The following is a 15,856-nucleotide window of genomic DNA, read 5'->3' on the forward strand; positions in this document are numbered from 1 at the left end:
CCATTGTATAAGTATGGAGACATTTAAGCTATTGTTTGTAAGTTGCACTCAGACCCACTCACTGGGGTCCTCCACCATATAAACCATGTTTCAGCACCAAACAGAACTAATGAAGCTGCTTGGAGGGGCAGTGAAACATCTTTAAAAAAAACTTCACAAGTCCAGCTGCCTTGCTTCAACCTTCTGAACAACCATTGTTCCGCAGATAAAATGAATAAATGAATAGCCATCCATCCATCCTCCGAACATGGTAGTAACAGAGGTAGCAGGGTCCCCCTGTCTCCAGGGCAACTTCTTAAGGTTTAATAAGCACAGCCAGATGCCAAACCATATCTGCTGTGTACATTATCAGTTTAACATGCAAGAGGATATTTATACAATGCTGTGAGTGCTTTCAATGCAGTTTTTTTTTCTGAATTTAGCTTTTGAAATTTGTAATTTTGTTTGCATTACATTTCCTATTTTTAATATGCTTGGGTCAAAAATAACAGTCGTATGTTTAAAATGATTCACTTTGTTATATTGTTTTTGTCCGATAAGCAAAGTCAAAGGTCAGAACATTTTATACAATATAATGAAGAATGATCTTTATTGTCATTACACACCAGGTACAATGAAATTCTGCAAGGCTTTTCTCTTAAAGTTGAGTTAAAGATTAACACACAGTTTTTTAATATAAATTGCAAAGACAAGAAAGTTTGAAGTTGCAAGCTTAAAACAGCTTGAAATTGAAACTATATATCAATACTAAAGATATTTTCCAGATAGTAAATGACCATAGCAGTCTTATAGCAGCAACAAAAAAAAAACTTTTAAGATGGGCATTCACAATATAACTTTTTATATTTTTATATTATTAATAGGCCAGTTAGGTGAGGTGTTGTCACCTGTCACTGGGGTTGAGGAGTGCAGTGAGGGGTGGTGTGATAGACCACTGCTCTGGGGTAGAAGCTGTCTCTGTGTCTTTGTCCTAGTTTTTATTACTCTGAACCGTTTTCATGATGGAAGCGGTTCAAACGGGCTGTGAGAGGTCAGTGCTGATACTGTCTGCTTGCCTTCTAAGTCTCATGGTGTAGTTAGAGTTCAGTTTAGGAAGCTCCATACCTCCATACTTGGTTTAGCTGTAGTTTTGCAGCAGCGCAGCTAGCATACCACACGGTTGTGCAGTGGACTCTATTGTGCTCCTGTAGAAGTTCAGCAATGGTGGGTATGGCCCTGAAATCAACACCAATTTCTTTGGTCTTAGAGGTGTTAATGACCAGCTCACTGTCCTTAAAGTAGATGATCTACTTCCAGTCTGTAGGCGGCTTCATCGCTGTTGGAGATCTGGCCAATGACTGTAGTATCAGCTGCATATTTAATTATGGAGTTGGAGGTGTGGATGAGTTTGCAGTCATGTGTGATTAGGGTGAAGAGCAGAGGGCTCAACACGCCTGTGGAGTACCTGTGTTTAAGATGAGGGTAGAGAAGGTGTGCTTTCCTACTCTAACCTGCTGTGGTCTATCTGTGAGAAAGTCTATGATCCACACGCTCAGGGTGGAGTTGAAGCCCAGGGTGGTCAGCTTACTCACAAGCTTGTGAGGGACAACTGTCTTTAATGCAGCTGACTGGTGAATGTTTTAGTACTCTGGTACTCCATCAGGACTAGCTGCTTTGTAGATGTTAAAGCCCTTAACACAGTCGTCACTTGGTGCACCATCTTTGCAGGCAGGTTTCTAGGGGAGCCTCTCCTCTGTTCATGTCAAAGCGGGCAAAGAACCTATTCAGGACATCAGGCAGTGCGGAGTCCTCATCTGGCAATGTCCTGATGGTTTTGTAGTCCGTCAGTGCCTTGATGCTTCTCCACATGCTGCGTGTTGTTGTCTTTGAACTGGTTTTCTATGCACTGTTTATACCTGTGTTTTGCTTCTCTGATTCCCTTCTGGAGTTTCCCCCGTGCTGTGTCTTATGCCTGTCTGTCTACTGATCTAAAAGCTGTGCCCCTCTTTCTAACGAGAGCCCTTACACTGCTATTAAACCATGGCTTCTGGTTAGAGAACAGCTTTGTTGTATTGACAGTTGTGACATTCTCTGCAGAAACAAAAATGTATCCTAGCCCAGAGTCAGTATAAGCCTGTAGGTTGCTCTCATATGTAAACAGTCTGCAGTCTGTGTTATCAAAAGAGTCCTGCAGCATTGAGATGGCTTCCTCAGTCAAAACCTGCACTGTTTTAATTTTGGTTTTCTCACTGAGGATCTATGATCTGTAGGCTGGAACTGGAGTGAGGGAGATGTGGTTTGTGAGTCCAAGGTGCGTGGACTTCCGTGCCTTACATGCTCCTGGTATGTTTGTGTAGACCTGGTTGGGCATACTGACTTGACTACAGAGTCCAGGATGTCTGATCATGGCGGCGCAGTGGGTGTTGAATCCTGCTGCTCTGATCTCATCCGTCTTGTTGGTGAGAGATCTGGAGTTGGCCAGAAAGAGACTCGGTAACAGCAGTTTGAATGGGTCCTCGTTCAATTTCACTCTGAGGCCTGCACGACGTCCCCTCTTTTGCCCGCAATCTCTGCGACGTCGGGATCATCTCCATGCCAGGGGTATGACTGCATATAATATAATATTGTATAATATGGCAAATGAGTCAATTGTCCTCACAATGCTTTAAATTGTTGCACCTATTGTGTGTGAAAGGGGGACGGTAACAGTCTGAGTAAGATCTAAATAAAACTAATTTCCTCTCACCACATCCCACACTTCACACTCACATACAATCTGCTGTGGCCATTCTCCTGATTAAGCACCACAGCTCTATGATTCAGACCGTCTTTCTTCCAACCCGGGGGTGTTTTGCAGATATGATCAGCCCTTGCAGACATCTTCCTCCTAACTTTTACCGTCTCTTTAAACTTAGAAAAACTTTAGAAAAAAGACACACCTCATCATCACTCTCTCTCATTTTCTTTCCTCTGCCTCCACCACTCGCCTCCTCCTTTTTTGTGTTTTTTCCCTTCTCCCTTAAGCACTACATCCTCTCTCCCCCCACCTAGTTCTCTCTCTCTCCGTCTATCACATCTTAATCTCCTCTTTCATCAGCAGCAGGCCCTGCATCTCCTCAACCTCTCATTTTCCTCATTAAAATCTCTCTCTCCCATCTCGCTTTGTCTCTTCAGGTTACACTATACAGTATTTCTCTTAGGGTTAGTCACCCCTCCACATCTTTCTGTCTGGTACCTAGAAGGTCACAAGCGGACAGATAGTAGACTGCAATGTCCATTTACTCGCCTGTTCTAGCATAAAGTAATTAGCAGAAGTGGCCCAGTCTACCTGTCACATTCAGCTGTAATGAAGCTACAGTGTGCCAGAGCTGTATAAAGAGAAGTAGACTAAAAGGAGACAGAAAAGAAGAACTTCTACTTTTGAAGTTTCTTTAATAAAATATCTTTAAAGAACTCAACAGCGTGTGCACATATTTTGTTCTGCTTTCTCTATCAAATTCATTCATTCTGTCAGGTTTCATGAAAAACTTCAGTCTGCTTCTACCAGTCGTTCTTTTCAGTTATAAAGAGCCAGGGGACTGCTTCTGCAGCTTGTACACAAGACGTGTCGGTCTGATTGGCTTTGTCTTTACAACCAAGGTTTTTTCACTCAACTCGACACTTTTTCAATTTAAATCATGCCGAGTTTAGTTGCCTACATATGGCTCCTCAATGCCCATTTCAGTTTGTGCACCTGCGGAACCTGTAAATATGATGGAGAGGGGATAGTGGTTATATTTGTAGAAGGATGGAACTGGAGCTGCCGGGCAAGAGATCAAGAGATAGGCCAAAGGAGATGTACTGTGTGTATGTGCTAAAAGAGAACATGAAGTTAGTTGGTGTGAGAGAAGAAGATATTGATATAGACTTAGGCAGAAGAAGATGATTCGCTGTGGCGACCTCTGACGTGAACAGCCAAAAGAAGAAGTACAGATTCACATAATCTGTAAATAAAGCTGTCAAGTACACCCCAAACTGTAAAAGTTGCTCCTTTTTAAGGCAGAAAATCATGGGCTTGGCTTTTTGCCATGGTCACTGAGAACACAGAAAGTCAGACTTCAGGGGTGGTGAGAGAAAGATGAAGAAGAATGATGACTCAGCACCGGTCTTTTTTCATAGTCAAAGAGTCAAGCAGCAAATCACAGGGGGCAGGCAAAACTGTGATAGAGTTTCAACACAACACAACAAAACCCAGGTCAGTCACTGTTCATAATCTGAATACACAAAAATAAATATTGACTTTTATACTCTCCAAAGGTCCTTCTCTAACACCCACTTTACTTTACATACAGTGGTGCATGTCAATGATCTCATATGAAACTTTAACAAACTTCCAACAATAATGGTTCCCCCATCTCTAGCATATACTACATCAAATTCTATAATTAATGCAGGCTGAGGGTACACAGATCCAGTATATTTGTCCAACATTAACCATTTCAGCATGTAGAATTCCTCCCACAAAGACCAATATAGGGATGTCAAGCTAAAGGCTGTGCAGCATTTATAATTCTCATATTGCAGCAAATTTGCTGCCCAATATATCTCAATATAAACAAAAACTTAAATTATTCTCTACACAGAGACTGTCTTTGTCCTGTGCTAGGGTCACTGGCACCTGGAGCCTAAGGCAGCCATCAGCCAAGAGGCACGGTACACCGTGGACAGATCACCAGTCATATTCAGTTTCAGATCAGAAGCATCATTATAGTCAGAAGTATCATTATAGTGCTGCAGAAATAACCAAATAATCCTGCAAAAATTCTTTTTTCTGCCTTCTTCTTCTTTACCCCTTTGCCTTCTATTTAATTGTCCATTTGGTGCTAGCTGCATCTGTATTCCCACTGTATCGCTCTATTCATCATCTCAAGTGAGGCCTGGTTACCTCAGGTATACACCCCATCCACTTCCCAATATTTAGAAACAGGTCTAAGCATTAATCATGTTTGCACAATGGCTGTAATACTTGCTACTTATCTTACTTTGCTAGCACCTGTCTTCCAAACGGAGATGCTGCTGCACTGATAGTTTTGGAATGGGTGCTTGGGAACCAATTATAATGCAACGAGATGCTCCTTTTGTGGGGGATTTACAACAGGAAGGATGGACAGAAAGAGCGTAGAAGGAGGGAAAGAGAGAAGCTAGGGGTGCTTAGGTGGCTAGAATAATACAAAACAAATGGAGAGGACCTTGTGCTTTAATTGGGTATTGTTTCAGGGATGTATGTGTGTTTAGTCTCCAGTCGGAGTGTGGGTGGCTCGTAGCAGGTACCTCCATTTGAAAACAAATGGTCACCAGTGGACAGCACATTGTTAGACGGAAAAAAGGGGGGAGTGGCAAATCCTTTATCTGCTGCTCTCTCAAAGAAATGGCCGCAGAGAAGAGAGGATGTTTGTGTGGTTTAATTTAAACCCCTCTGAGCTGTATGTGTGGGCATGCTGCTGCATGTCCCATTTTCATTGCAGCATAACCTCATACTCCTCTATTCTCCTCATATACACTAGGATTCCAAAGTCTGAGTCCACACCAGAAGTTTCAATGTTCACTGTCATACTAATGAATAGAGGCTTTCTCAGCAGCAAATTATGGCCAGACTGAAAGTTTCCAAGGGGGCAGTCCATGGCACTTAGCATCTGTCACACAAAAAAAGCAACAACACCATCAGAAGACCAAAAGAAGCCTGTGTAGTACTGTCTCAGAGGACTAACAGCGCCTCCAAACCACTTCACAAGAGGGGAAACAAGGCCAGAACGTAACACATACAGGCACATCACAGTGGTGTGTTGAAAAAAGAAGTGCTGTTTACTGATGGATTACACACAGAGTGATGGCAGAGGCAGAAGGGGTGTATGTAGGGACACAAACAAAGAGAGAGAATCATACCATAGTACAGTATTAACAAATGTAAGGTGAAGTGGGACTTTTCAGGCAACAAAAATAATTGGCATACACGAATCTGGCGCCCTCCTGTATGTAATAATATAGTGCCAGTACATTTTTTATTTTTATTTTTGTGTGTGTATGTGTTGGGTGGTAGCCATGATTCTGGTGGAGAAACGGTGATGTATTGCCTCCTGGATTGAATAAAATAATACTAATAATACTAATAATAATAACAATAACAATAATAATAATAATAATAATAATCATCATCATCATCACATAACTCTTAAACTTTATCATCAAGAATCATATGTAACTGAAGTGATTAGGTTAAACACACGGTCCAATGATTTATCTCCTCAGCAGCATATCAAGACTCCATAAAAAAACACACAACAGCTGCCTCCACATTTTTCTTGGCACTCTTGCATCTAGACATAAAAAATGACATCACAAAATAGTCATCTTTCTCTCGTGCACTATAACAGCCATTTAATACAAAAGAGTGTGTAATAACATTACTCATACTAAAAGAACATAACCTTAAAAATTGCCTTAAAACGTTTACTTTGACAATCAAAAGATGATCTGGTGGGGAGTGCAGAGAAACATACACATTAAATACACGAGGGATTGGAAGAGAATCATACACTCAGGTGGAACACATTAGGGCGGGGCAGACAATCAACGGGAGGGGGAGACACATGAGGAGGGCATGACAAGACCATTGACAGTAAAAACTATGGACAGAGCTTCCGTGACGTCACCCGTTTGTTTCTGAAGAGCCGTTTTGAGTATCAGTGGGAGGTTCCGGGACGTTGATGACCGCCGCCATGTTGGCAGCGTCACGTCGACTAAAACTCCGAATATGGACAAAGAGGGGGGGGCACGAGCGGGGTTTAGGGGGCGGGCGATCGTGGAAGCAGGAAACTCACACTGTGATACGTCAACTGTCTGTCATAACCTTTTTTACGCCATAATTAGGCGTAATTTTAAGTCCGAATACAATTGAAACGAGTGAATTGTAAAAAAATTCACCCCTCCTACAATTGACACTAGAAGAGAACCTATCATCTGAGACCACAGCGATTTTTTGTACCAGGCTGTAAACATGTTAATTTCTGCTGTGAAGTCGGCCATTTTAACATGGGAGTCTATGGGAAATTACTCGCTTTTGGAGCCAACCCCCAGCTGTTGCAGCGTGAATTACAAGTTTTGACACTTCCGCATGGGCTTCCACTTTGAGCCCCGAAGGTTGCCGCTTGGACAAGACACCTGAAATGAGAGGGAGGTTGGAAGGATGACATTCTACAGCTTGCCTTCAGGACCTTTTATCTCAAACTATGGTAGTGGTTAGCATGTTCCCTCTAGTGGTACACTGAGGAAACCTTTATCCCCAATGAACCAAAATTTTCTCAACTACAGTTGTGTAGTAGCATGTGCACACATCCACTGTAGTTACAAGCTGAAGTGACAGGATAATAAGAAAGAGAAGTAGCACCACCTCTCTGTTAACCAGCAGAGGAATAGGACTTGCGTCATATTTAGATTCTTTTTTAGTGGTAACAGAGAAAGAGCCTGAGGCCGTATTTTGTGGCAATGCTCTTAGCAAATAATCCATGAGACAATCACATCTCAAGCAGAATCCTACAACCAAACACACAGTGTTTTGTGTGCACTTCTCTCTCCTGTATGGTTCATACTTGGGCAGGATAATGAGCCTTTCCTCCTGTAAACTGACCTCAACCCCACTCAGTGTTTATGAAAGCACCCAACAAAGATGAGATGCAAACATTCATCATCCTGAGATATTGGTGATGAACAGATTCTTTGATGGGACTCTTTAAGAGTCCATTGAGCACATGTAAAGTGGTCACTAAGAGGTAACATTGATCAGGCATGAGCAGAATTTGCTCCATAAGTGACACATAAGTGTCTCCTGTAAACAGTCCATCGTCAGGACAACATTGACCAGTTGCACACATGCTGACGTTCATATTATCCAGTATCTTCTCACATCATCTGCTTTACATACCTTGGTGTGTGATTTAATCATGTCTGTGTTGCACACTGTCTCCCCTGTACCCACCTGTCTGCTGCTTATTTACATGAATAGAATCTGGCAAGCTGATAGTTCGGTGATGCACATAGTGTGTTTTTTTTTTTTTTGTTTTGTTTTTTTTTTCCTTCCTGGCTTTTACTCATTTGCCATGCAGAGTGTAGAAATGGAAATTTGATTTAAAAATTTGTAGCTGTATCTTATCGTAGTGGGCTAGACTGATTAGATATTTACCTTGGTGTCTTCATAGTACAGCAGAAAAAATGTGTGGTCTTAAAGGCACAGTTCACCCCAAAATCACATATTTTTCTTTTGGCCTTATTTATACGAACAACTTATTGCCACTCCAAAAAAATAACGATGAAAAAAGTTTGCTGTGAACATTTTGGTTTTTGTTCTCTTTATTAACTTATACTGGGTCAGATGCATGTTTGAGTTTTGTCTAATTGTAGCTATGATTGTGCTGTTTCGAGTGCAGGACTTTTTTGTATTTCTCTGATCTTGGGGTGAATTTGCTGGGACGTCCACTCCTGTGAAGATTAACAGCTGTCTTGAATGTTTTCCTCTTGTGAATAATCTTTCTCACTGTAGAACTCCAAATAGTTTAAAATGGTTTTATGAGTCTTTCCAGATTGATGTGCAGCAACAGTTGTTTCTCTAACACCATTGTTTATGTATTTCCTTCTTGTCATTTTGTTAACACACACCCGAATGCTGCAGAGCAGCAAACTGTCAAACCGTCTGTTTTCATAGAGGTCTGTACACCTGCTGATGATCAAGTCATCAAGGACTGATGATCAGCAGCACCTGCTGCAGCTCAACTAATTAGATCCTATGGAAGCAGTAGGGGAATACTTGTTATTTGTCTGAGGTTGTATTTACCTAACACTAAGACCTGCTGTAGAAATACAGTAGGGGAGTTATAATAGAGTGATATATAAACACAGTAGCAGTAGTATAACCTGTCGTCTTGAAAGGTGTAAAAAAAAAAAAGAAGTGCCCTCCGCAGTTCTTCCACTGTAAACATAATCAAAGGACCTGTGCCTGCACAGTGGAGCAAACACACCAAGGTTTTCCAGTGACTGTTTTGGTCATGGTTACATCAGAATGTAGTGCCCTATAGGGTGCCTCTACACATATGTAGCAATCTGGATCAAAGTGTCCTTTGACTGGAAAAGAAAAATACAACAGTCCACTGTAAGTACCCCCCGTGAGCAACAAAACATGATGTGCCCTTTAAATGCAGAAGATGTATGGCAGTAATGGGCACCATTCTACTGGAAAAAAGATGCCTTTGGTGTAACTGGAACACACTGATATGCAGGAATAGGTGCCCTTTTAATAAAATGAAAAAAAAAAAAAAAAACACACACACAAATACATTCCCTGTGCCCTCTAGGACACCCCCCACAATGTGAGGAAACATGATGCCACAATGAGTGTCCTTTCAATGAGCAAGAAACACGATGACATGCCCTACAGGGTGCACCGTACGGGAGAATGCTGTCAAGTGCTCCGGCAGTAAAGAACAAGAGGAAGGGTGTCCTATATGATGCCCTTACGATGAAGTAAATGGGCAATTATGGAAGAAATCAATGTATCCTGACCATTAGGAAAGTAAAGCACATGGTACTTGTTGTAGGTGACTTGGTGGTTCAGTCGAAAATTGACATTTGTGCATAGATCATGGAGTAGTAGCAGTGAATTCAATTTACTACAGGAGATAAGCGTATATATATATATATATATATATATATATATATATATATATATATATATATATATATATATATATATATATATACGCACACACTGTATATAATTGTTATTTGTATCCATCTAAGCTATGTTGATGTTATGTCCATATTTTGTGATTCATGCTTATCTCCTGTATTAAATTGAATATATTATAAATATAGGACTTTCTGGCTCAGTACTACAAAAGGTGTGAAAATTAATAGTATAATGTATGACATTTCAAAATGGTACAACCAGGCCTTTCATATAATCTACCTGGAAAAAGTGTGTCAATCCAGCCCCATGTTAAAATGTCCAGCTTTACAGTGGAAATAAACATGTTTACATGCTGATACAAAGAACTCATTAAATTATATTTGGACTAGAGATTACACATAACTATGGCTATGGCCGGTTTGAGTGACAGGTGGGGTTTGTAAGCCAGCAGGTGAGGTCACAGACGCTTCATCCATATTTTTTTTGTTTTTGATTTTTTTTTACTGTGAATAGTTACCATTCATTGATTTTTTTTTTCTATATGTGGACATGCTCCCCAAACTACAGATCTTTACATTGAAAATAACAATAATACAAAATCACCAGTACAATTTCAATAATGTGACCTTGCGTACCTGTAGGACAAACATTTTCAAGTCTCACATAAAGGTTATATTTTCCACCGAAAACACAGCCATGCATAATTCAAATCATTTCCACATTGTATCTGAAAAGCAATATACCTTTACATGTTTCCAGCATGTTGGATTTTGTACACAATTTGCATTCACTGTGACAAATTGTCCTCTCAGAGTGTGCGGCTGCTGGAAGAATGACAGCTGATATTTTAATTGAATTATGACACCATGACAGGTTTTCAAACAGGAAGAAATGAGAAGACAATGGTCCCTGTTTGACAGTCACACTGTAAATGGTAAATATGAACATCATCATGCACATTTTTGGAAGATGTCTAATTTATACGTTTTCTCCCATAAAGCCAGCGGAAGAGAAGCCACAGATAAATCACCGAAATGAGTCTGTGACTTTATGGCCATCCAAGATGGTTCGACAGCACACTTGGCATAATATTTGAAATAGTACGCTGTTGGCAATATGTTTGAATTACCATAGTGCTTGTATTGTCAGGGACGGCATTGTGTGAGTGCGCCTGGCTCCATGAATCTGCATAATCACGAGGAGAGAGGCTGCACAGCCTCAGAAGGCTTTTATGTGACCCCTTCCATCACAGTTTCATATCACAGCGACAGAACATAAGTAGCATATGAAAATGTGTGTTAGGTGACGAATGAGCACTGTCATTACTTGTGGCTCTGACATTTGTCAACCGCTGTGATGTGATGCATTTGTCCTGCAGCAGTTTTGTACCTGGCCCCTTTTTTCCAGCTGTTTGTAAGCGAGCAGGTGAAGTCACATGGCTGGAGATCATCGCTAATTTAATTATAGACAGATTATGGCCCAGTTTGTGTAAAACCTACAGCCTTAGAATATATATATATATATTTGCTGTTAGTGAGGATTAATCAATGCCTAGCAAGTGCACTGCCTCTCTGGGCAATCTTCTGAAAGGTTGACTTTTAACCCACTCAGCAATCATTTGATCAATTGTTCAGAGAGAATGGCCCCTTTCTTGAGTGGGAAAATTGCATGTGCTTTATCATGGATTGTCCACATCTCCAAGGGAACCCAATTATTGGTAGCTTTGCTGGTGTAACTTGTACATTCACATAATGCCACAGCTGTACAAAATGTGGTCACAATGGTTCCCTCAGAAAAAACCCAAAGCTGCAAGCATTTGCATGTATTTCAGTGGATTATTGCAGAAATGTTTTTGAAGAAAATCTAAGATGCTTACACATTTTCCAGTAAGTTAATTTGACCCAACTGTGTTGTAGACAACATATAATTTGAAAATCTCACACTCACACTTTAATCTTAAGTAAATTGACTTTTTAAATGCTTACATGCTACTTCTCTTAGGTATTTCTAGCAAAAATCAGTAGGGTATTTATTTTTTTTACAGATTCACAGAATCATCAAGCATTTGTAAATTTTGATGAAGAGTGATGACGTCACGACAGACAGGTTCTTCCACACTAAACTGGGAGGATGATTTCATTAATTTTCAACAACATTTACTATATAAATACTCACTGATACTTATACATTTACAACTAAAAACAGTGTACTAATGCTGCGGGGGTTCTCCCTCAGAAAATGTCTAATGAGGTAAATGCTATTTCCTGCATTCTGGTGGATTTTAACAGGTTGTTCAACACTTATTTTGTCTACAGAAGTAAATGCTTAAATCAATAACAGAGACAGATTCAACAATAGCTCATTACATACAAAAACAAATTCACAATGAAACAAGAACCTAATGGTGGTACTACACTAACAGATTATTATAACAAAATAGGTTTATATTACTTACTACTACTACTACTACTACTATTACTTACTTTGGTGCTGCCACAATTTTCACCACAAAAATTATATATTAATATTAATATTTCTGCTTTACTGTATTCCCAATGGAGACTACACAAAATGGATCCGATTAATTAGATTAGAAACAGATTATACCAAGCCTCCAAAAATCTGCCTTCCTCTCTCATTTTCAGAGACAAAGGACTGGCAAACCTCCCTCATGTCCACCTGATCGAGTTTCTCTTGGTGAATGTGGCAGAAAGCTACACTGTTTAAACGTTTGTGTTTCATGGAAGAGTGAAGCCATGTTTTAAGCCTCCCTAAGGCACTGAAGCTTCTTTCAGCTTCAGCTGAAGAGCATGGCACAAACAGAAGCAGCTTGACCAATACCTCTAGTTGTGTGAACAGAGCACATACTTCCGGCAACATAGCTGTGAGGGTCTCTGCTGATTCGCAGCTGTGTTGCAGGGATACTGCATTTTGAACATTGCCAGCTGTACCTCCAGTGAATGTTGATTTATTTCTGGGTACCTACTGACAACATCCTCCATCTTTTCAGTAAAATAAGCACCCTTTTCTAATTTACTGGAAATATGGAAGCTGTCCAGGTCCAAGCTCCAACTGCACATGAACAGTATCTAATCGTTTGAAGAACTCTATTTTTCAGTGGATGTTGGTCTGAATGCAGGTGTACTTCCTGTGTGGTATTTTGGGGGTCTGTGGATATGGGACATCTGGATAGATTCATTGTTCATTGGTAGAGTGTGCCAAGCGCATGGTAGAAGGCCCCTGTCTATGTAATGGAGGCATATGGCCTCCTTCTCAGACCCTGAGATGTCTTAGGCTACGTTCAGACTGCAGGTCTTAATGCCCAATTCGGATTTTTTGGCAAAATCCGATTTTTTGGTGTTTACAAAATAATATGTGACTGCTACCACTCTCCTGTGTGAACAGACTGCGGCCCTGAAGTGACCCACATGCACAGAAGAGGACACAACGTCACACAATGAGTCACACAAAATTGTGTTGCTTTGTTTAAGGTAATGTCCGATCGTAGCCAACATAATTACAACCAAATATTATTAAGAAGAACGCCGAGAAGGAAGAGAGCAGTCGCTGCAAGGTCTGTACAGAGATGTGTGTGGGTGCGGAGTGGTGGGATAGTGATGTTACTGCTTTTAGCGACACTGACTTCATTCATAATTTCAGAATGACGAGAACCTTTGAATTCATCAGCGAGCACCTTTCTGTGTCACTTTCACGGCAAGAGAGTCGACATCTCCCTTATCTGTGAGCAAGCGCGTTGGAGTTGGGCTCTACTTCCTGGCAACAGGCGTTTGTTGCTAACAACACCGCTTGTCTGCCCGCTCCTGTGTCACAGAATTGTGACATCCGTCGCCTTTCACTGACGCAAAAGTTGGATATACGCCGCATAGCTGTTCAGACTGAGGTTGCATTGCAAAAAATCTGATACATATCTGATTTAGGACCACATATGAAAGTGGCCTCGGTCGGATATAAAAAAATCAGAATTGAGCTGTTCAGACTGTCATGAAAATATCAGGTCACGTATGGGCAAATAAATCGGATTTGGGTCACTTTAGCCTGCAGTCTGAACGTAGCCTTAGACTCCATCCATAATGATGGAGTACTACAACATGGCCAGCTCATGTACAGTGCTTGAAATGGTCCTAACAATTGTACTGGCTATATTACAATTACAAACTTCATTCTGAATTTCTGGACTTGTGTAGTGGTTTGTAGGCTTACTGAGCCATCGCTTCAGCACATCATCATCCTCAGCTTTGTCTTAAATTAGCTGAAAAAGGTTACCATGGCCACATAAAGCTAGACTCTGGCGAGCAAGAAAACTGATAGATTTAATTACTTTGAGCAAGCATGCTTTTGCTTGTCTTTGCTGCTGCTACCTAGCTGTAAATAGCTGAGTGTAAATATCTCTGTGTTGGTATGTGTATGTTGTCAAAAAATACTTTGTGTGGTTGTTGGTGATTAGTACATTTTTTTTTCATTATTAGCCACATAGTGGACTATTTTGTGTTTTAAAGGCTTCCATACAATGAAATGTATGTGTTTATTGTATAATGATATAGGATGAGCATAAACTAATAAACGGCAGGATCGCGACCTTGTAACAGTAACAGCACACTACAGTCATATTTTCTTCTTCCCTTATCTGCTACGACAGTGTGTTTCCCTGTTAGTATAACGTAGCAGCGCCTTTGTACTGATGGGTGTGTTTTAAGTTTGCCAACAGTGAGAAGTGATTTGATTGGTGTAAATGAGCTTTTTAACGCGTCTACTTGCCCTGATCAAAGTCGCACAGACCTTTCTGCTGTCTACTTTTATGCTTCTAACATCAGCTTTGAGTACACAATGTTCATTTACAGTCTCGTACACCCACACACTGACAGGCGCCATGGTAACCAGATAATGTTATTCTCTTCACCTGTCAGTGTTTAAAATGTTCTGACTAATTGGTTTATACTACTTCATAATTTCCTTTTATAGTAGACAATAGTCATATTGTTGTTATTATTACTTTTTTTTTAAATCTGCACACATCTGTTGAATTTCCCCTTTGGGTCAGAGACCAGTTTTTGGACTATTCAGATCTATTGTTTGTGCCCCTTTCTCATCTGTCCGCTGTATTAGTCCCTAGTTTATGAAAGGCTTGTGATGCTTTTATATACACTCAACAAAAATATAAACGCAACACTTTTGTTTTTGCTCCCATGTTTCATGAGATGGACTTGAAGATCTAAACTTCATTCCAGATACACAATATTACCATTCCTCTCAAACATTGTTCACAAATCTGTCTAAATGTGTGATAGTGAGCACTTCTGCTTTGCTGAGATAATCCATCCCACCTCACAGGTGTGCCACATCAAGATGCTGATCTGACATCATGATTAGTGCACAGGTGTACCTTAAACTGCCCACAATAAAAGGCCACCCTGAAATGTGCATTTTGTTTCTGCTTTATTGGCGGTCTGGGGACTCAGAACCAGTCAGTATCTGGTGTGACCACCATTTGCCTCATGCAGTGCAACACATCTTCTTCGCATAGAGTTTATCAGATTGTCTATTGTGGCCTGTGGAATGTTGGTCCACTCCTCTTCAATGGCTGTGCGAAGTTGCTGGATATTAGTGGGAACTGGTGCACGCTGTCGTATACGCCGGTCAAGCACATCCCAAACATGTTCAATGGGTGACATGTCCGGCGAGTATGCTGGCCATGCAAGAACTGGGACATTTTCAGCTTCCAAGAATTGTGTACAGATCCTTGCAACATGGGGCCGTGCATCTTGCTGAAACATGAGGTGATGTTCATGGATGTATGGCACAACAATGGGCCTCAGGATCTCATCATGGTATCTCTGTGCATTCAAAATGCCATCAATAAAATGCTCTTGTGTTCTTCGTCCATAACAGATGCCTGCCCATACCATGACCCCACCACCACCATGGGCCACTCGATCCACAACATTGACATCAGCAAAGCGCTCACCCACACGACGCCACACACGCTGTCTGCCATCTGCCCTGAACAATGTAAACCGAGATTCATCCGTGAAGAGAACACCTCTCCAACGTGCTAGACGCCATCAAATGTGAGCATTTGCCCACTCAAGTCTGTTACGGCGACGATCTGGAGTCAGGTTAAGACCCCGATGAGGACGACGAGCA

At 40.9% G+C, this 15,856-nt stretch overlaps 1 protein-coding gene across 1 annotated transcript in view; it reads left to right on the forward strand.

The window, feature by feature from the left end:
• The window catches only part of naaladl2 (N-acetylated alpha-linked acidic dipeptidase like 2), a 282,516-nt gene that overhangs the window by 144,234 nt on the left and 122,426 nt on the right, over window positions 1–15,856 (forward strand). The window lies entirely within an intron of this gene.

The sequence above is a fragment of the Parambassis ranga genome, chromosome 4, assembly GCF_900634625.1.
Source record: "Parambassis ranga chromosome 4, fParRan2.1, whole genome shotgun sequence".
NCBI classification, from domain to species: Eukaryota; Metazoa; Chordata; class Actinopteri; family Ambassidae; genus Parambassis; species Parambassis ranga.